Raw genomic sequence first — 21,811 nt, 5'->3', positions numbered from 1 at the left:
GTGTTCCTTCCTTCTGCTCCATATTATGACTTTTTCTCCCTTATGGAGTCAGATTTTCCTGAGTAGGGATATACCTTTTAGGTCGTCCTCAGATGATTTGGTCAATTGATATCTATCACCCTTATACCGGTCTTAGATATTCATTCTTCCCAAGCGTGTTGTTCTCTCACCCTTATACCGGTGTTCAGACCACACATCTCTTTGAGCTTATTACCCAGTATCCGGTAATACCACAGCCCCTTGCTTCCCCAGGAGAGTGCTGTTGGGATCTTCCTCAGCTGACTCCTTAGTGGACATCCTCACCTGAGTCCGGATTTTTATCCGAAGTCTCCATTGTGGATAATTTTGACTGTATTGGCATATTCCCCAATACGAACGTGTTCGAGTCAGCTCGAGTCTTTCCATTGGATTTATTCCCTTTGGAATTCTATTCCCCAAGCTTTGAGTCGTGACCTGCTCACGCGTTTTCATCCCTTTACTCCCCGGTGGAGTTTCTGTTCCGTAGAATGACTTACTCATCTGGATTGTCAGTTTCTCCGGATTTTTTCTTTTGTGGACGCACATCCCCACAGAGTTTCACCATTTGCATGCATACATCTGCACCATGAGGTCTCTTAGGGACCAAAATTCGTCTCTTTGTTATTATTTAAGCCCATTCTACCCCGTCGAGACAAAGATTTTAACCTTCACTTCTCCGGCTAGAATGACCTTAAATAGGCGCATCTGTAAGACCCCAATTTTGTCCCTAATATCCCTCGTGGCATCATAGCATTGCACTTGCATTGCCTCAAGGATCATTAGCATCTTGGTTCCCTTTGCCTTTGGGTGGGACCTTCTGTGAGTTGGTTTGAGATCACCAAGCATGTTTGAATTGTATATCCTTGCTTTTCTTATTTTTCTTACTAACCAAAAGCACAAAAATATGTCACTAACATCTTTTGTTTGTAGCTTAAGCAATCACAAGGTCTAAAGCTTCAAGGAGATCATTGGTACAAAGACATGGTCAAGAGGAGATGATAGCAAGCATGGTAATGGTTCCCAAAGCTCTCATCCACAAAATATGCCTCCCCAGCATCTCAATTCATCATTTTGATCAAAGCAAGTCAAAGGGTTTGAGGTTTGTGCCCCAAGGAAATCCTAATTCATCTATGCACCACAATGCCTTGCTCTTGAAGCAACCTCAGCCCATGATCAAATAAAATCAAGGGAAGTTCTTTAATTTCATCATTTCATGAATATTTGAACTTATTTGAGTGTCCTTGATCATCAATTCATCAAGATATGAGTCATGGACTTGAGAAGTTGATCAGTCAATTCATTTGGCTATTTTGAAATGCACTGAGACCTAACTTTTTATGTGTTGGTCAAATGGAGATGGTTCCAAAATAAAAAATGTTCTTAAGGAAAATTTGAACAACTTTCATGTTCATCAAAAATTTATTTGAAGCTTAGAAGACCATTTGTAATTCCAATACATTATAGGTCATTTTGACTGAAACCCTAATTTTGGGTCAACCTCCCAAGGACATAACTCATTCATTTTTTATGATTTTGAGGTGGGATCAAATGCATTGGAAAGCTTAAGATGTCTACTTCAAATGTTATGTTGAAAAAAAATTCAAAATCTCAAAGGAAATACATGTGATAATGCAAGACATTATAGGTCCTTTTGGGCCAAATGCATTAAAAGGCAAAAAAGTCCAACTTCAAGTGCCCATAACTCTTTCATCAAAAATCCAAATTATGAAAAATTTAAGTCCATTTTGATTGTCTTGAAAATATCTACAACTTTTATGTTGAATATTGTTTCATATGAGGCTTGCATCATCAAAACATAAGGGCTTGAACATTGGCCAAATTTAGAAACTTTGCATTGACATGTTTTGCACATCACACTTTAAACTCAAATTTCATAAATTTCCACGCTCCAAATGGATTTTTGCCCAACATAACAATTGTTCCTTACATCAAGACCTTTGCAACCATTACTCACATGATCATGTTTGGATTTGGCAAGTGTTAGTTTCGAAGAAGGGAATATTTTGGTGCATTTATGGAAAATTGATTCGAACTTATTGCACACTCCAATTACTTCACACTTGCACGTCCATTTCAGTTTAATTTGACTTCAGCTTGCCATTCCAATAAGATTTGGGCCCTCCATGCGCCTGTACAGGCCCATGCATGGAGGCCCTCTTCATGCATGCACACGAGAATTCACCTTGTTTGCCTTGCCCTTCGCTATAAATAAGTGTGCTCAACTCCACTATTCTTCACCCTGATTCAACCTGAAATGCTGCAGAATTCTCTCCATAGCCTTCACTAAAGGAATTTTCACTTTTCTCTAAAAAATTCAGATATGAATTTCAACTTCCTTGGTTGATTTTCAAACCTATAATTCCTCAGCCTTGCTTCCTCTTCATCACTAGATCTCATTGCAAGCTTTGGTTGTGAAGAATTATGCTTACAAGACCTGCATTTCAAAGGTGGATAACAGAACTTTTTCTCTTCGAAACTCTTTGATCCTTGCTTATTTCTTGTGTTCCTTGGTCTGGCTGAAGTCCTCTCAATAGAGGCATTTGATTTGTGCTTTCAATTTTGCAAAAACATGAAGTTCATGATGAACACCATCATACTTCCAACTCTGATTTCTCCATTTATAGGGATCTAGAGTGGAAGTGCATGCTATAGGAGTGATGTACATCACTTCCTCTTTCGATTGGTATATAGATCGCTCCATTTGGTTGAGTTTGCCATGTCTGCAATTCTCACCGGAACAGGAGGTCTCACCGGAGAAGACGGTGGCTCTGGTGGCCGTCCCAACTCCAGATCAAATCTGGACCGTGTGATCTCTTTTCCAGATCTAATCTGGACCTTCAGATGTTATGACTTTTTTTAATGCACCCTGCGCTTCAGTTGACTAGTGTGTTTGGTACGCGCGCGCCTGTGAGCCATCTGATGTGCCACATCATTTAATGAATCTCATCTAATGCGCCAGGCTTTTTCTGATTTTATTAATTTCCATTTTATTTTCTTTAATTCCATTTTATTTCAAAAATCAATATCTCTTTCATTTTTTATCCAAAAATTATGGGACCAATTGCATTAGTCTCCAAATAAATTCTAGTTTCTATTTCTGATTTTTAATATTTTTTATTTTGTCATTTGATATTTTTTGTGAATTTTCTCTTTTATGGTTATTTTTAATTCATTTTAAATAGTATTTGATATTCAAAAAATACAAAAATATTTTCCTAACCTATTTGAATGATGATGGATCTATGAAAAATAGTCTCATCAATTTTTAAATTGATTTGAGATTTATTTGAGATTTTAGTTCAATTAGGTTATTTTTATTCATTTTTAATTGATTAAAAATAGTTTCTGACTTTTAAAAATGCTGAAATTTTTTGTCAAACTTTGTTTGACCTTGTTGAACTTGGGATAAATTACTTGGACCTTCCAAGGTTGATTTGAAGTAATTTTGAAGTTTGACCTTTCCATTTATTTTTAATTCAAGTTTAATTAAATATTAAAAAAATGCCAAAAATATTTTATTCATTTCTTGACTTCCAATCTTCATCTCACTTCTGTTTTTGATTGTTTGACGTTGTTTTTCAATGTTATTGGTCAACATATGAGGACTGGTACATGGTATTTCATTTAATGCACTTTAATTTTGCCATTTCCATTTCTCTTATCCATCTCCTTCTTCTTCTTCTTCTTTCTTTTTGATCAATGAGTTGAAGGTTGATAAGTTGGCATTGATTAGGGAAAGTTAATCTTCCTTGATTCAAATCTAATTCATCTTGATCAATTGATCAAGTGAATGGCTTTGCATTAAGGATAGGTTGTTTTCTAAATCATGCAAAAGGCTCAAACCAATACAAGATCAATTCTCATTTTCTTTTTGGCATGGCAAGTTGTTGGGACTTGGTTCACTAACCAAGACTTCTAACTTGTGTTGTTGCCTACAATATTATTGACCGGCCTCAGATAGTTGTGACTTCTACATAAGTCCAATTACGATTGCTTAACATAGGGCTAAATTTGCCTTATAGCACACTAACTACCAACATTAACTATTAACAATTAACATTTACTTTTTGCTCTTTACTTTTATGCAATTTACTATTCTTGCACATATTATCCATTTGCTTTTTTCTTTGCTCACTTGAGCACATGTTTATGTTAATGCCATTTGTCTTTTGCTCACTTGAGCACATAATTGTGTATATATTATTATGCTTGTGTTTTATTTTGATTATTGTGAACCAAATGCAAAGAAATGGACTTAGTTTCTAGGACTTTCCCTATGCAATGAAATGGAGAAATGGACTTAGATCTTAGGACTTTACTTGTGCAATTGGAGTAAGTGGATCTTAATGATGAAGGTGGATTAGAAGGACCAAATCTCTAAACTCACTCTTGTCCCTTCTTGTTTTACTTCATGGAACTTTTGATGTGTGTGCTTTGTGTGCTAGGGAATTCTTTGAGCTTAAATTGGAGGACCATTGCCATATTCATCCAAGTGGAAGATACAAGATACATTGAGGATCTCTTAAGAGGCTTCTTTGATGATTGTTAATGCTTTGAGTGATTGCTTATTCCAAAGGATGGGAGCTACTTGGATCATCAATATGATCTCAAGAGAGGAACTCCGTTGTGGTTTTGTTTCTTCATTCCTCCTCTTTTTGCTTTGCTTAGGACTTAGCCATTCTTCTTCTTCTCTCCACTCTAACCCAAGCAAAAACTCTTTGTGCAAACATTTAATCATTTGTTTTCAACATTAGAAACCTAAGCCTTATGTTTTTGATTTTCAAACTTTCTTTTTATAACATTTATTTTGAATTGAATCTTTAAGTCAACTTTGACCATTTTTGTATATACTTCTAATTGGTAAATATAACCCATTCAAATTTCTTTTCGTGGTTCCAATGGCCACCTTCTTAATCAAATTTTCCATAACCTTTAGCTATTAGGTTTGAGTTATCCTTGTGGTAGATATAATACTCACCTATATCCTTAGTGATGGACAATGAGTCTTCCATGCTTATTATAGGGTTAACCCCTCACTAGCATGTTGAAGCTATCCTCACATGGTGGATTTGTGGTTTGGTTGAGTTTTCTCCCTTTGATAACAAAAGACCTTAAGGCTTCTGGACCAATCAATTCACCAACTTGTTTTGAGATTTTTACCCCGAACTACGAGGTTTTGATCCTAATCTTTTATAAGACGGTACGTAGGCAATGGGTTTGTCCATCCAAACACAAAAATGTAAATAACTTGTACATTCTCTTCTCATCTCTTCAATCATGTTTGCACAAACAAAATTTTCACAAAGATAACAACCATTACGACAAGTGTGAAAAGGGCTCCCTAGGAGTACCTGGGATGTTTTGGGTGCCTAACACCTTCCCATTGCATAACCAACCCCCTTACCCAGATCTCTGTTTCTTTTACTAGTTTTTGTTAAAACTATTAGGTTTTTGTTCGCTTTCTAACCATTCCTTTGGATAAATAGAAGTGCGGTGGCGACTCGACTTGTATGATTTACCTTGGATTTAGTCAATATCTCTAATGGTAACGAATACCCCGCTACAGTCATCAAGTATCTTCAGTCATTCCAGTATTCTCTAATAATCAATCAACACCAGTTCAACAACAACAACGTTAACCACAAAAACCGCAACAACGAACAAACACCTACAACAACAACAATACCAACAACAATCATCATCAACAAAACTTCGAGAGGAAGAAGGTCTCTTTCGACCCGATTCCTATGTCATATGCAGAACTGTACCCATCTTTGGTTCTCAAGAACATAATCCAACCAAGAAACCCGCCACATATTCCAGAACCACTTCCTATGTGGTACAAACCTGAACTCCGTTGTGCTTTTCATCAACGGGCACCCGGGCATGATATAGAGAACTGTTATCCGCTCAAGTATGAGGTTCAGAAGCTGATGAAGAGTGGAATGGTGTCCTTTGAGGACTGAGTGCCAAATGTGAAAGCAAATCCATTGCCCGCCCATGGGAATTCTTCTATGAATATGGTGGATAGTTGTCCTGGCAAGTTTAAGGTTTTTGATGTTCGTTTTATCAGAAGGTCCTTGGTACAGATGCATAAGGACATTTGTTTGGTGAGTGATTGTGAGCATGACCATGAGGGTTGTGCTGTTTGCAGTGTTAATTTCAAGGGGTTGTGAAGTTGTGAAAAGGGACATCCAACAACTGATGGATGAAGGCATGATTCAGATTGTTCAATCCCTTCATGTAGATGATGATATAAATGTCATATTGCCCATTTTCAAGCAGCCAGAAAGATTGGTAATTCAGTATGAGAACAACAACAATAACAATGTCAGCAATTGTTAGTGGGCCCAATCCCGTATTCATCTGATAAAGTTGTCCCGTATCAATATAATGCTACAATAATGAAGGATGGTCAAGAGGTCCCGTTGCCTACGACCAACTCTATAGTGAGCATTGTTGATGTTACCAAGGTGACCCGTAGTGGTCGTGTCTTTGGGTCGGTGTTCCCAAAGGATAAAGAAGAATCAGTTGTTGGTAAGAAGGTGGAGGTACCTGCCGTAGATCCGATTAGCGCTTCAAAAGGTAAGTCTGGTGAATCCAGCGATTTGAAGGATAATGATGATGATGAGGTACTTCGATTGATTAAGAGGAGCGAGTTTAATGTGGTGGAGCAGCTGCTCCAAACCCCCTGAAAGATCTCAGTGTTGTCTCTGCTCATGAATTTTGAAGCGCACAAAGAAGCACTACAGAGAGTTCTAGAGCAAGCGTTTGTAGAACATGATGTTATAGTGGATCAATTCGATCATATTGTGGCTAAAATCACTTTCTGCAACAATCTCAGCTTTTGTGATGAGGAACTCCCTAAGGAGGGCGGAAATCATAACTTGGCTTTGCATATCTCCATGAATTGCAAAGAAGATGCTTTGTCTAATATGCTAGTTGACACTGGGTCTTCGTTGAATGTGCTACCAAAGTCAACTCTGTCAAAGCTATCGTACCAAGGAGCGCCTATGAGGTATAGTGGTGTAATCGTCAAAGCTTTTGACGGTTCGCGCAAAACAGTTATTAGTGAAGTGGACCTTCCAGTTAAGATAGGTCCAAGTGATTTTCAAATTACTTTTCAAGTAATGGATATCAACCCTGCCTATAGTTGTTTGTTGGGAAGGCAATGGATCCATGAGGCGGGAGCTGTTACTTCCACTTTGCATCAGAAGCTCAAAATTTGTCAAGAATGGTAAGCTTGTAATCGTTGGCGGGGAGAAGGCATTGTTGGTTAGCCACCTGTCATCTTTCTCTTATGTTTGAAGCTGAGGATGAGGTTGCAACTCCGTTCCAAGCCTTATCTATTGCTGCTGAAAGAAGAGTTGGGGAACCTATGTCCTCATTCAAAGATATAAAGAAGATTGTGGAAGAAGGCAACATTGATTAGTGGGGGCGCATGTGTCGCATTACGCGAAAAACCAGCGGGAAAAAGAAACAACAGAGCCGCCACCGCGCGTTATTTATCCCAAAAGAGGGAAAGGAAACGCTCGAAGTAAACCTGGAAAAGACATGGTCTCGCGACCAGAGAGAGATGGGATCGAGAGTCGGTTATGCGAAGGGAAGGTATTAGCACCCCTACGCATCCGTCGTACTCGACGGGATCCACGCTCAGAAAGAATAGAAGAAAGGTTGCTAAAAGACTGCTCAAAGACCGCACACACGCTGGAAACAAACACAGAAAGACGGAAGAAAAGGACTCGGCAGGATATTGCATCCTGGGCCTACGTAGTCTGTCAGGCACAGACATCAGAGTCGACGTAGTTCGGGACAGGGGAACGCGGAACGTGCTCGCTAGGATATTGCATCCTATGCATACGTATCTTCTCTAACTAGAGAAGAATCAGAGCACTCGTAGCTCGACTAACGCACGCCAAACAAAACACAAACAGGAAACTGACTGCCAATCGCTGGACTTACGTCAGACTCCACACAAACAGGCAAACATGGAAACTGAATGCCAATCGCTGGACTTACATCAGACTCCGAACCAACAAACACATACAGGAAACCGACTGCCAATTGCTGGACTTACGTAAGACTCCACACAACACAAAGGGGTTGAAAAAGAAAAAGGGCGCCCGAAGAGATCTGCTCATCTCCTGCCTACGTACCTCATCTGGTATGAGGATCAGGGCGACGTAGTTCCCCTTAACAGGGAGAGAACTTCGAACCTAGCCAGAGAAAAGGGATATAACAAGCTACTAGGGAGACTACGACTCGAGCCTAGAAGTTGTCATGCATACGATCCCTATGTTGAGGTCTCTATCCTAACTTGCACAGGAAGCAAGCTAGCCTAAACAAAACACACAATCAAGCAAATACAAGCACAAGAGAGCAAGCACACACACTATATGCAAACAATTGGCTCATACAAGGCTAGGCTGTAGAAACAAGCCAACTGGAATGGGGTGTTTTTAGCTCTTAACCCTAACATTGAGAGTTAGGGTGAAGCAGATGAAATGGAGATGAGGGTTATGCCTCATAGCTCTTATCCCTGGCCTGGGAGAGCTTGAATCAAATAGAAAGTGTGGGAGTTCAGAATGTAGGAACTCTTCTCCACATGACTGACACAACAAAATCTTGGGTTCTTATTCACAATGCATCAACACATGGTGTGAGCAAAGTGAATGACACAACTGAATAGCAGGGGATGGATTGCACATCCCTTTTATCTGCCAATTGCCTCTTAAGAGGTCTTTTCCTCCTTGCCACAAAAATTAAACAAACACAAGCATTGCCTCTTAAGGAGGGCTTCAGACAGGTGCCTGCCAACATAACATGACAGGTCTTCCAGACTACATGAAGATCAAGGGATTATACCTCAGTGGTATGCCAACCACAAGCAAGCAAAGCCAAGTTCAAATGAACTTAAGCAACTTAAGTACCTGTGGAAACAGCTAAACCAATCAGTACAAAATCCAGACAATAGTCAACAGTCAATATTCAAACAGACAAACAAATCCAATGTGCACAATGAGCAAACACAAGTGAACCCTCATCAAGGCCTACAAAATAGCAAGTGTTAGCCAACAATAACAAATGATCAAGCTCAAATGAAGGAGCAACATCAATCAAGGAGATGCACACTTGAACCTGAAATTCACAACTCAAATGTAAGTAACAAACCACTAGGTCAAAGCCTAGGGTCAAAAGTGAATCAAAAATCCAAAACAGAACTTGGTATTCAACAAAGATCATATTTAATCAATCAAGAACAAGTCCTAAAGACGACCAAACCAAAATCAATAGGCAAGTTCATGTAATGAGCAAGAGAAGTCAATGACCAATTCAAGGCACACATTTGATCATTAAGAATGAAAATTCCCAATCAAAATAGAAATGATTCAAATAATTCTGGAAATATTCATGAGCATTAAAAACATCTAACATGATCATCACACAAAAAATCAGAAGCATTAGAGGTCATTTGGCATGAAAATCAAATTGTACAAGTTAGGCAACCAAAGGTGTGACACAAATTGTCACACCATGCAAATACAAGCATAAAACAGAATTGGCACATGAGAAAAATACCAAACCAAGCCTAAAGCATCCATCAATGTGTCCAGAATCAGCATGTAAAATTTCAAGTCCATTGGATTAAAAACAAGCATTTCATGATAGAAAGAGTAAGGCAATGTCACAAATGCACCTATGAGCAATCAACCTAGAGCAAATAAAATTCCAGCCATGCACATCTTTTTAAATAATGATCATAAAGAACTAGACATCACAAGGATCATTTTTCAAAAAATTGGGAATGATTTGGAGCATTTTTCAATTTATTATGATTTTTAGAAGTTAGCATAAAAAATGAACTTCAAAAATTATCAAACATGGCAAAAGAGGAGGGAAAATGGTAAAATGGAATGAAAATTTGGAAACTGCGCTCGCGGGGATTCGATCCGTGTTTGGATTCAAATGAAATGCGCGCTAAGCCTGAAACGTCACCGTTTCCTAAAACCCTAAGCCTGCGCAAATTTGGACGGTTCAAACCGACGCTATTTGCAAAGAACCGACGCAATTTTTCCAGAATTCGTCATTATGCATGCATCTTCATCTTCTTCATGATGAAGATGATGAATGTTCATGAAGGTTCGTGCATAATTTCTAGATTTTTCCATATTTCACCAGAAATCAACAAAAATTATATCACTAGCAAGATCTTTCAATGGTGAGCAAGGATCTACAAACATCTAAGCTTAAAACATCAAGATCAAAGAGAATCGAGCATGAATATTTTTGCATCTCAAACTTCAAACGCGCATAACTCAATGAATACTACACCATTTCACATGATTTTTCTACCAGAATTCTCAGTAAACAAAGATCTACACAATTATGTTCATGGATTGAAGAATTATGAAGGTCAAAAATCATACCTCTTGAAGAGCAGAATCTTGTTTTGCACGTTCCAAGGCTCTAAATGATCCAAAGCTCCTCTATAATACTTGTGGAGATGATTGATGAAGAATTGGAAGCTCCAACACGTGTGAATCCAGTTTAATTTGAAAACTCCATTGATGCATTCAAGCTTGAGCATGCACGAATTTGAGCAGAAATCCACAAGATGCACGTTCAATCTTACTCAAAAACACTCCATGATCATTAATTTACCAAGAGAAATGAGGTTTATGGGAAGAATTTGGAAGTTCTTTGTGAGAGAAAAATTTGAGCAAAATTCTAAATCTAGATCTGAAAATGTGTGTTATGAATGAAACAGTTGTGATTAAGCTTATATATGCCTTGCTAATGAATCTGAAATTAAGCTTAAGCCAAAGCTAATTGAGATTAAAGGAGTATAAGGTGCATGCACAAATTTGCACTTTCACCCCATGCATGAGATGTGTAGCACCTCAAATTTGCACCTCCCATTTTGTACATACATTTTCATTTTAGGTCATTAACATTAGCATTGTCCACTGCATAGCATTGCATTGTCCATTGCCCAAGTGCAAGTCATCAGTCAAGACTGGTCAGGAGATCCAGTTGTGCAAGCAAGCAAGTGCATTTTCCTTTGAAGCAAAGCCCTAGGGTTGGTTCATTGAGTTCATGTGACCTAGGGATCATTTTGAAGTGGTTTGGCCAAAGATTGGATGCTCAACAGTCATCAGTCATTGCACAATGCATCTGAAACCCTAGGAAGTCAACCAAAGTCAACTGTGCATGCAATCATGGATTTGAAGGTGGGAGATGGTTTGAAAGGCCTCATTCATGTCCATACAAGTCTCATTTGACATTTCAAAGATAAACATTGAAGAATTTGAGGTCAGATGAAAAGTTTCCAAAAATAGTAAGTGCCCTGTAATTTCAAATTGCCAAAAATGGAAAGGTCTTCTCCTCAAGTTTACACCATCAAGAAAGCTTCAAATGTAATTGTTTCCAACATGAAAGTTGAATATCTTGCTCTCACCTTTCCAAAAAGTCCAAGAACATGAATTTCTCATGTGTGGTTGAGAAGTTATGGATCAATCTTTGTCAAGAAAATGTGAACTTCAAAAGGGGATAACTTTCACACCACAAGGCCAAATGGAGTGGGGTTTTTTGCAACGTTCTTGTTTTGATATGCTCTATCCAAATCATGCATCACATTTCATCAAATCTCATCACAAAAATAGTGCATTTTTCACTTGAATTGAATTTGAATTTTGGAGGGAAAAGTTCATTTTGAGAATTAAGCATTTTTCACACTTCCATTCAATTGCATTTGGTCTTAAACAGCATTTGGAGGTGAATTGAACAAGAATTTGTGTACTGTAGCAACATTTCATGCATGAGGGTGTTTTGACCAAATTTTGCATTACACTTGCATTTTCCCTAATCACTTTGGTTTTGGCTAATCATGCTTAACAAACCTCATTAGCAAACCATATATATTGCTAATCATAACAGAAATGCAATTAACATTTCATTCAAACCAGATCTAGATCAAAAAATTGCAAAGTTCACAAACTTTTTCTCTCAACTTTTCTTCAAAGTTTCTTCACAATCCTTTGCTATTCCTTCATTGATTCATCATCTACAACTGCTATTGGATCTTCTGCGAGCAAGGAATCACCATTTTCGAGTAGAATCTTGGACTGTTAAAGCAAGCTTCATCAATGGCAAATGAGGATTTGAGCTGCATCAAGGACAATTGAGCAACATTCCTTCATCCATTCATCTACCTGAACCTTGAGGATCATCTGTTTGCACCTTATCAAGCCTGAATCGCTCTGTTCCAATTCTGCACTTCAATTAAGGTTGGAATTCGATTCTCACAATTCATGAAATAGATGTGTGCATGTTGTAGATCTTGCTTAGGTGATTATGCTGAGCTTGATTTCATGAAATTTCATTAAGAAATGAGTTAGATATGATGATTCTAAGTTTTACATGTCAAATTTATCTTGATCGATCCGTTCATGTTGTTGAGAATTAGGATAAATCGTGTTTAGATTAGTGATGAGCATGCTAAGACGAATCCATTGATGTATCGTTTGTGAATTTCTGGAACAAATGTTCTTGAGCCTGGAAATCGTATGAACATGTGATGAAGCTTAGGGTTTCGTTCTCCAGATTGTTTTTGATCCATTCCAACGCGTTCTGCATGTGTTTGGCTGTTTGTATGCATGTACTGGTACACCGTGGCGCAAGCGTGGCATGTTGATTGGTCCGCATTGATTCTCACCGCCACATCATTAAGTGAAACGGGGCGTTTTGCCCCCAGCTTCATCTCATTTCCATTTAAATAATCATTAAATAATTTAATCCAATTTCGTTTTCAATTTAAATTTCATTTTCATTCCAATCTTACAAAAATCATAAGTCAATGAATATTTGTCCAAATGAGATGAGATTTTTTCCATTGTTTTCCTCAAGATCTCTACTATTTTATGGTGATTTTTCCAGAAATTGTGCATGTATGGTTTTTAATGTGGCCTAGGGTTTGTTCATACATGTGTTTTGTTGCACCTCGCTTGCCATTGTGATTGTGAAATGATGAGATTTGATCTAACACTCTTGAAATTTTGTGTGCTTAAAATAGACATCCTAATGGTCATTTGGGTATAGAGTTTGCATTTTTCCCATTCCTGGTTGATGAGATATGATTTTTTGAATGTAGGTGTGACAATTTGTGTCACACCTTTGCTTACCTGACTTGTGGATTTTCATTACCATGCCAATTCAATGCCAATTAACCTGATTTTTTGCATGTTGATTCTTCTAGATGTTAAGTTTGATCATGAATGTTTGTGGATTTTTTGGATGCATTTCCTATTTGTTTGATAATTTCTCCTCTGTTAGACTATTTGTGGACTTTTTGTGAGTCATGATCTTAGATGATTTGTGAAACGATGGATGTTTATCCTATGAACTTGAAATTTTGTGGATTGATTCTAGACCCTTTGAAGTTTATCTTGGCTTTGGTTTGATACATTCATCATGCGTGGATTCTGTTTTATGCTTGTGTGAAGTTGATGTATGAATTGGTGCTTCCTTTGAGCTTGATTTGCCTTGCCCTGCCTTATGGAATTTATTTGACATGCTTCCACTTGTCCAAATGACTTGAATTTTGGTGTGATGATCATGTGATGAATGCTGTTTAGCCATGATTTTTCTGGGGATTTATTGAATTATGTTTGAGTTGATGTGGATTGATTCATTCTGTTTGCTTCAATGAGCTTTGAATATGCATGCTTTGCCTTCTTTGCCTTGTGAAATGAAATTGGTTGATGATATGGATATAAGACCACTTGGATGATGTTCTAATTTGATTGAACTTGATGCTTGCCAATTTTCATGTTCTGTTTTGAATTATTTCTCCCTCTTTGACCCTAGGCCTTGTCCTAGTGCTTAGTGCTTATGTTTGAGTTGTGTTTTCAGGACAAGAAGCATATGGCCTTGAGGAGTTTGATTCATTTGCTCACTTGGATTGATATTTGATTGGTGTTGATTAACATTAAGTTGTTTTGTAAGTGGATTAGCTCCTTTAAGTTGAGCTTGTGCTTTGCTTGATGCATTGCTTGTTATCTGTTTGTACAGTTAACTGTTAACTTCCAGTCTATCTGTTTGACTTTATGAGTTGTGTATTGACTGAGTTAGATTGTTTTCAGGTACCTTAGTTGCTATAGTTCATTGTGAACTTGCTTTGGCTTTGCTTGATAGCTTGAGCATTGAGGTATAACATCTCTTCTCCATGTAGTCTGGAAGACCTGGCCTGTTACTTGGCCAGGCACCTGTCTGAAGTCCTCCTTAAGAGGAAATGCTTGTGCTTGTTTACTTTTGTCCCCAAGCAGGAAAAGACCTTTGGTAAGGCAATTGGCAGACACAAGAGGTGTGTAGTCCACCTCCTGCTAGTCAGTGTGTCATCCCTTGGCTCACATTACATGTTGATGCCTTGCGGATATTAACCCAAGATCTATGTTGAGTCAGTGTCATAAGTGTAGAAGGGTTCCATGACCAGGGATAAGAGCTGTGAGGCACACCCCTCACTTCCATTTCATCTGGCTTCACCCTAACTCTCAATATTAGGGTTAAGAGCTAACTTCACCCTGATACAGTGGCTTGTTTGTCGAGGTTGACATGACCCCTTGACTAAAGCCTAACCCCTGTGTGAGCCCACTTTGTTTGTATATAGTGTGTGCTATTTGTGAATGATTGCTCTGTTTGTGCTGTTTAGGTTTAGCTTGCTCCCTGTGCAAGTTAGGATAGAAACCTTGACATAGGGCTATGATGCATGATAACTATTAGGCTCGAGTTAGTCTCCCTTCTAGTTTGTGTCTCCCTTTGTATTTGGTTAGGCTAGTCCTTTGTCCCTGCGTAGGGGAACTACGTCGCCCTGATCCTCATACCAGATGAGGTACGTAGGCAGGAGATGAGCTGATCTCTCCGGGCGCCCGTTTTGCTTTGTCCCTTTGTGTGTGTTGGAGTCCGATGTAAGTCCAGCGATTGGCATTTGGTTTCCAGTGTGCGTGTGTTTGGTTCGAAGTCTGATGTAAGTCCAGCGATTGGCATTCGGATTCCAAGTTTGCCCGTTTGTGTGGAGTTTGACGTAAGTCCAGCGATTGGCAGTCGATTTCCTGTGTTTGTTTTGTTTGGCGTGCGTGAGCCGAGCTACGAGTGCTCTGATTCTTCTCTCGTCTGAGAAGATACGTATGCATAGGATGCGACATCCTAGCGAGCATGTTTCCCCAGTCCGAACTACGTCGACTCTGATGTCTATGCCTGATAGACTACGTAGGCCCAGGACGCGATATCCTACGGAGTTGGTTTCTTTTGTTTTCTGTGTCTCTTTTCAGCCAGTGTGTGTTTATTTGAGCAGCGTTTAGCAACCATTTATCCTTCCTTTTGTGCGTGGATCCCGTCGAGTACGACGGATGCGTAGGGGTGCTAATACCTTCCCTTCGCATAACCGACTCCCGATCCCATTCTCTTTGGTCGCGAGACCATGTTCTTTCCAGGTTTACTTCGAGCGTTTCCTTTCCCTCTTTTGGGATAAATAACGCACGGTGGCGGCTCTGTTGTTTTCGTTTCCCGCCGGTTTTTCGCGTAATGCGACAGCTGGCGAATCTGCTGGGGATAAGATTGAGAAGTTGACCTCTTGCTGGTCCATCTTCCCTAAGCGAGTCTCTCCTAGCGCTCTCTAGGTTAGGGTTTGGTTGCTGTTTGCTGTTATATATTGCATTCATTCATTTATTGTTTGCATTTATGTGTGCATTAATGTTTGCATTCATTCATATTCATCTGTTCATCTGGCTGTGCTGTGTTGCTCTGTTTGGGGTGGGAGTTACTTGAGGTAAAAGGCCCAATACCCAGGCTATGAGTGAAATCTAGGAAACCTAGGAATAAAGTGATTCATGGGAAGCGGGTGGTATGCGCCACTTAGCGGAACATTGATATCACAAGCAGTTCAGACTCTGGTGGGATATTATCGTTACATACTTCGGGTGTGTATATGATGATATTCTGCGAAAGGTTATTTATGTTGCATTTCTCTCGACCTTACCTTGGCCTAGATGACACCCGTGAGTGGGGAGGGAATGATCATTATTACAGGTACAGTTGGTGACTTGTCGGTGACTTGTTGGTGACTTGTGATCATGTTGGTGACTTGGTTCCTCAGATTGGGTTCAGATGACAGTTTATCAGATGACTTTGGGTTTCAGATGAATTGTGGTTCCGAGTTCAAGCCGAAGCTTCGATCCTGTGTTCCGAGACGCACAGCCTGCCAGTCTTGTCTGCATCATTTGCATCATAGCATGTTTATTTTCAAAAAAATAAGCAATAAAAAAATAAAAAAGAAAAAAGAAAAAAGCTAATCCACGCATGCATATCATTTCTCAGGTACATTCCAGAGTCTGTTCACTGATAGAGATGGCAACAGTCCCGGAGTTGAAGCGGAAGACTTGTTCCTACAGCTTTCACCGAGAGGCTTTGACGTCTCTTATAGAGTTGAGCAACTTCGTGACCAGTGATAATCAGAAGAGATTTGTTGATCAGTATGGGGATATTCTGACACTGCTGAAGATGGTAGTTGATCTAGTGCCGTTGCAGACTCTTCTTCAGTTCTACGACCCAGAGCTTCGTTGCTTCACATTTCAGGATTATCAGTTGGAGCCTACTCTTGAGGAGTACTCCATTCTGCTGAACATTCTTATCCTGCATCAGGTTCCTTTCTTGGACGTGCCTAAGGAGGTTGATTTCAGAGTTGTCGCCCGAGCTCTCCATTTGGGTATCAAGGAAGTCAGTGATGGTTGGAGGTCCAGTGGGGATGTTGTAGGATTGCCTTTGAAGTTCTTGCTGAGGATTGCTAGAGAAGAAGCAGAGAAGGGGAATTGGGAAGCTTTTCATGCCCAGTTAGCTGTCATGGTATATGGGATCGTTTTGTTTCCGAGTATGCCCAACTTTGTTGATTATGCTGCAGTCTGTATCTTCATTGGAGGAAACCCTATTCCTACTCTGTTAGCAGACACTTACTATGTTATTCACAGTAGGCATGGTAAGGGTGGAGCTATCAGGTGTTGTCTCCCACTTTTGCTCAGATGGTTCATGTCTCTCCTTCCAGTCAGTGGACCTTTTGTGGATGCTCAGAGTACTTATAGGTGGACTCAGAGGGTTATGTCTCTTACTTCATATGATATCAGATGGCAGTTATACCGGATGGACGTGCGTGATGTTATTATGAGTTGTGGGGAGTTCTGGAATGTGCCACTTGTGGGGACTAAGGGTTGCATCAATTATAACCCAGTTCTTTCTCTTCGCCAGTTGGGGTTCGTGATGAATGGAAGACCACTTGAAGTGGAGATAGCTGAGAGTGTGTATTTTGAGAAGCGAAGCGACCCTGCTAGATTGGAGCAGATAGGAAGAGCTTGGAAGTCTATTGGTGTCCAGGATGGAGCTGTCTTAGGGAAGAGTTTGCCATTGCTATGCCTGATTACACTGATTGGGTGAAGAAGAGAGTGGAAACTTTGTTGTTTCCCTATGATAGGATGAACCCTTTGCAAGTGCAACCACCTTTGATTCTTGCTGAGAGTGTACCTGCTGAGCAGTACAAGCAAGCCTTGATGGAGAATCGCCGATTGAAGGAGAAAGAGCAAGATGCCCAGATGGAGTTGTATCAAGCCAAAGCTGATAGGCTGAACCTGACTCACCAACTCAGAGACATCCAAAGCGTAGATATTGGTGGAGTAAGGAGCAAGAAGAGATCTTATGAAGAGATGGAGAACTTGCTGAATGCAGAGCACCGAGAGTGTTTGAGATTGCAAAGAGCTGAAGCCAGTTATCTGAAGAAGATCAGAGACTTGGAGAAGCAACTCAGAGACAAAGATATCCAGTTGAAGAAGAAAGTTGACCAGAGACTTGCATCAGAGAACCAACGTGGAAGAGAAGTTGTAGAGCTTAGAAGACAGTTGAAGGAGAAGATTACTCCCTTGCCAGAATGTTCAGAGTGTGAACTGTTGATAGACCAGTGTCACTAGTTGAAGACGCTCATTCCTGGAAGTCGTTTGTCTTAGCTTGTATTTCTGATGTTTATGTTGAGATTCACCCCCAGGCTTGTTGGGTGGGATTCATTGTTGTACTTTGTTGGATCTTTGAATCACTGTTGTATGATCCTGTTGCTCATTTATAGATGAGGTTGTTGGTTTCACTCTACACTCTTTGCTCTTGTGTATGTTTATCCTGCGCTCCTGTGTTGTTCTTGCTGCAGGTTGCCATCTTTCGAAGATGAATCAGGCTCTTTGAATGCCTGAGAAATGAACATATCATGTGCATCATATGCATTAGCATCATACTCATATCATATTGCATAACAGGTGTTCTTGCTCGCGACTTCTCACTCTGGTTCCTGTGTCAGGAAGGATAGCTGATCAAAGACCGCACCGGTATTCAACTAGACTCAATCAACAGAGAAGTATGGATCAGGTTCAGACCGAGCTGGCTGAGATGAGGGCGAACATGGCCCAGTTTATGACGATGATGCAAGGGGTTGCTCAAGGTCAGAAAGAGCTCCGAGCCTTGGTTCAGAGACAAGAGACTGTGGTTCAGACGTCCAACCGCGCATCACTGGTGGGCGTGCCTGTTCATGAGAACGTTAATGTTGTTGCTCCCGCCAACGACTATGCCGTCGGGGATGAGTTGAGAGGAATAAGAATCAATGGACAGCCTCTTGCTGCAGAGACTGTAAATGCCAGAGCTACCCGGGCTCCGATTCGTCATCCAGCTCCGATTGTTGATAGACAAGAAGACATGTTCACACTGCTGAGTGAAGATGATGAAGTAGCGGGAAGAGTTGAGGATAGGGATCGGAAAGTTGATGCCCTTGCTGAAAAGATAAGAGCCATGGAATGTCAGAATTCCTTGGGTTTCGATGTGACCAACATGGGTCTGGTGGAGGGGTTGAGGATCCCTTACAAATTCAAAGCACCCTCTTTTGACAAGTATAATGGTACTTCTTGCCCTTGCACTCACGTGCAGGCATATTACCGAAAAATCTTTGCGTATACCGATGATGAAAAGATGTGGATGTACTTTTTCCAAGGTAGTCTATCTGGGGCTTCTTTGGATTGGTACATGGAACTGAAGAGAGATTCGATCCGATGTTGGAGGGATCTGGGAGAGGCCTTCTTGAGGAAATATAAGCACAATATGGACATGGCTCCTAGCCGGACTCAGCTGCAGAGTCTATGTCAAAAATCTGGGGAGAGCTTCAAGGAGTACGCCCAGAGGTGGCGTGAACTGGCTGCTAGAGTTCAACCCCCTATGCTGGAAAGGGAGTTGACTGATATGTTCATAGGCACGCTGCAAGGTGTTTTTATGGACCGGATGGGATGTTTCCCATTCGGAAGCTTTTCTGATGTGGTTATCTGTGGGGAGAGGACAGAGAGCTTGATCAAGGCTGGTAAAATTCAAGATGTTGGGTCCTCATCTTCCAAGAAACTTTTTGCTGGGGCACCTCGCCGAAGAGAGGGTGAGACTAATGCCGTGCAACACTGCAGAAATCAGAACAGGAACCAGTACCGTCAGGTTGCTACAGTGACCATTCCTGCACCTCAACAACGTCAACAACCGCAACAACAGAGGATTCAACAACAAATACCGCAACAACAACAACAACAACGTCCTTATCAGCCAAGGCAGAGGATGCCTGATAGACGTTTCGACCCACTGCCAATGACCTACGCTGAGTTACTGCCTGAGTTGCTCAGACTAGGGTTTGTTAAGTTGAGGACCATGGCGCCGTTGACAAAAATACCACCTGGGTATGATGCCAACGTGCGTTGTGACTTTCATTCCGGTGCGCCGGGACACCATATTGAGAACTGCAGGGCTTTTCACCATAAAGTCCAGGATTTGATTGATGCCAAGACTATCAATTTTGCTCCTGTACCAAATGTTGTGAATAACCCTATGCCTGCGCATGGTGCTCACGGGGTGAACTGTGTTGAAGGGGTTGAAGTTGAAGATCTGATTGTTAGAGTTGATGATGTTCAGACTTCTATGCTTGTTGTCAAGGGTCGTTTGCTGGATGGGGGTGTCTACCCAGGCTGTGCTGAGGGCTGTGTCGATTGTGCCGAATTAGAGAACGGTTGTGAACGGTTAAGGGCTGGTGTTCAGAAGCTGATTGATGAGGGTTGTGTTCAGTTCGTGCGGGCTGATAGAGATCGTGGGGCAGTGTCTACCGTCACTATATATTTCAAACCGTCTGAAGGACGTGGTCAGAGGGAGGTGAGTGCGCCTACAACGAATGGTACTCCTTTACCATTTCTGCACCGGTAACTGCCAGCAATCCAACAACAATAGTTGCGCCAGTCAGAAGGGTTGTTGATAGTCGGGTTGTTCCCTGGAGATATGATAATACCTACTGTAATAACAGAAGGGTTGAGAATCGGGTCAGGCCATCGAATCAAGCGCTTGTGACAATCAGTGCACCAGTCAAAGCTCCTGTGGTTGTGAGTCCCGTTGTGGACAATGTTGGAGGACCAGGAGGGTTTACTCGTAGTGGACGACTGTTTGCTCCCCAACCGTTGAGGGATGCCAATGCTGAGGCTTCTGCTAAGTCGAAGGGCAAACAGGCTGTGGTTGACGAAGAACCGGCTCAGAAGGAGGTGCCTGAGGGTTCATTCGAAAAGGACGTAGAGGAATTTATGAAAATTATCAAGAAGAGTGACTACAAGATCGTAGATCAACTTAACCAAACTCCGTCCAAGATCTCGATTCTCTCTTTGTTGCTGTGCTCTGAGGCACATCATAATGCCTTGCTGAAAATGTTGAATATGGCGTATGTACCTCAAGAGATTTCCGTCAACCAACTGGAGGGCGTGATTCCAAACGTGAGCACCAGGCATGGTTTGGGGTTCACTGATTTGGATTTGACGCCTGAAGGGTGAAACCATAACAAGGCCTTGCATATCACGATGGAGTGCAAGGGGGCTGTTTTGTCGCACGTGCTGGTAGACACAGGCTCGTCTCTGAACGTGTTGCCCAAGAAGACTTTGAAGAAGATAGATGTGGAAGGGGTTGTGCTTACTCCTAGTGACCTGATCGTTCCTGCTTTCGACGGATCCAAACGTTCTGTGTTTGGTAAAGTTACCTTGCCAGTGAAGATAGGTCCGGAGATCTTCGATATCATCTTCTATGTTATGGACATTCAGCCCGCCTACAGTTGTTTGTTGGGACGTCCGTGGATTCATGCAGCAGGGGAAGTTTCGTCAACTCTCCACCAGAAGCTCAAGTATGTCTGGAACGGTCAGATTGTGACCGTATGCGGCGAAGAAGATATCTTGGTGAGTCACCTATCCTCTTTCAAATATGTAGAGGTGGATGGCGAGATCCATGAAACCTTATGCCAGGCATTTGAGACTGTTGCTCTCGAGAGGGTGGCGTTTGCTGATCAGAGGAAGCCAGGTGCTTCGATTGCATCGTATAAGCAGGCCAAAGAGGTTGTTGACTCTGGCAAAGCTGAAGGCTGGGGCAAGATGGTGGATTTGCCGGTTAAGGAAGATAAATTCGGTATTGTCTATCAACCTTTGCAAGCGGAGCAGGGTGTACAAGCAGGTCCGAGTACCTTTACCAGCGCGGGGCTGATGAATCACGGTGACGTCTTTACAGCCAGTAGTGAAGATGGTGACAGTGATTGTGATCTCGACAACTGGGTTCGCCCGCGTGCACCAGGGGAAGTGATCAACAATTGGACAGCAGAGGACGTAGTCCAAGTTACTCTTCAAACAGAGTAATTTTCTTTTGT

The sequence above is a fragment of the Lathyrus oleraceus genome, chromosome 3 (genome assembly GCF_024323335.1).
Source record: "Lathyrus oleraceus cultivar Zhongwan6 chromosome 3, CAAS_Psat_ZW6_1.0, whole genome shotgun sequence".
NCBI classification, from domain to species: Eukaryota; Viridiplantae; Streptophyta; class Magnoliopsida; order Fabales; family Fabaceae; genus Lathyrus; species Lathyrus oleraceus.
The sequence above is the reverse complement of the archived record's forward strand: the minus strand, read 5'-3'. Positions refer to the sequence as shown.